Here is a 782-nt window from a genome sequence, read left to right on the forward strand (position 1 = left end):
AAACAAAGTGATGACGTCCGGAATGAAGGAAAAATTACAAAAAATATTATTTTCCTCAAAAGTTAAGTGTTCAGTTCTCAAGTTTCTATCATTTTTTTTCCTGTAGATAGTTATAATGATTAGGATTTTTACATTCTCTGTAAACAGTCAGTCCATATGCTTTGTTTATTTTCTGCTTAAAATTTAATGGGTGAAGAAAAAAACTTTTGCCGAAACCCAGGATTGAACCATGTACCTTTAGATCTTCAGTCTAACGCTCTCCCAACTGACCTATTTCGGCAAGACACATTTAGATTCAGGAATGTTCAACACACTGTAGATGTCACAACTGGATGTATTTATTTTTACTTTGACTTGTTTTTGCAAGATTATCTATATTTGAAAGTCCCGCTATTTTGCGTACATATTTAAGAACTTACATAAATTCTCTGTGAATGAATAGAAAAAACAGCAATTCTGCATTTTTTTTACATTTTCAAATTTACTCAATTCGCTAGGCTAATTCTGAATGTGTCTTTGTAGGACAGGTGATGATTGAGCATAAAACACAATTTGTAAGCATAATGTTGCATCAAGCTTTATTTTCTTCTTAGGTTCAAACAATTTTAAGTGAAGAAAAGAGATGCAAATTTAGAGAAAATATTCTACTGATTGTTAATGTTGAAAGTGAAAACATTTGTCCCAAAATGTGGTGAAACTTTTATGTCAGTATCACATGCGCATTTCAGACTTGTTAAACTATGTTCATCTGCTCTTTTAGCTTTTGTTTATTAAGTATATTT

At 30.8% G+C, this 782-nt stretch overlaps 1 non-coding gene across 1 annotated transcript; it reads right to left on the bottom strand.

Moving 5' to 3' along the window:
• Nucleotides 1–207: 207 nt before the first annotated feature.
• Nucleotides 208–280, bottom strand: TRNAF-GAA (transfer RNA phenylalanine (anticodon GAA)). Its single transcript has one exon. It is a non-coding gene; the product is annotated as a tRNA-Phe (tRNA).
• Nucleotides 281–782: the final 502 nt, after the last annotated feature.

Source organism: Phyllobates terribilis, unplaced genomic scaffold, assembly GCF_046119375.1.
Source record: "Phyllobates terribilis strain yellow unplaced genomic scaffold, ASM4611937v1 Scaffold_12__6_contigs__length_324123572, whole genome shotgun sequence".
NCBI lineage: Eukaryota > Metazoa > Chordata > Amphibia > Anura > Dendrobatidae > Phyllobates > Phyllobates terribilis.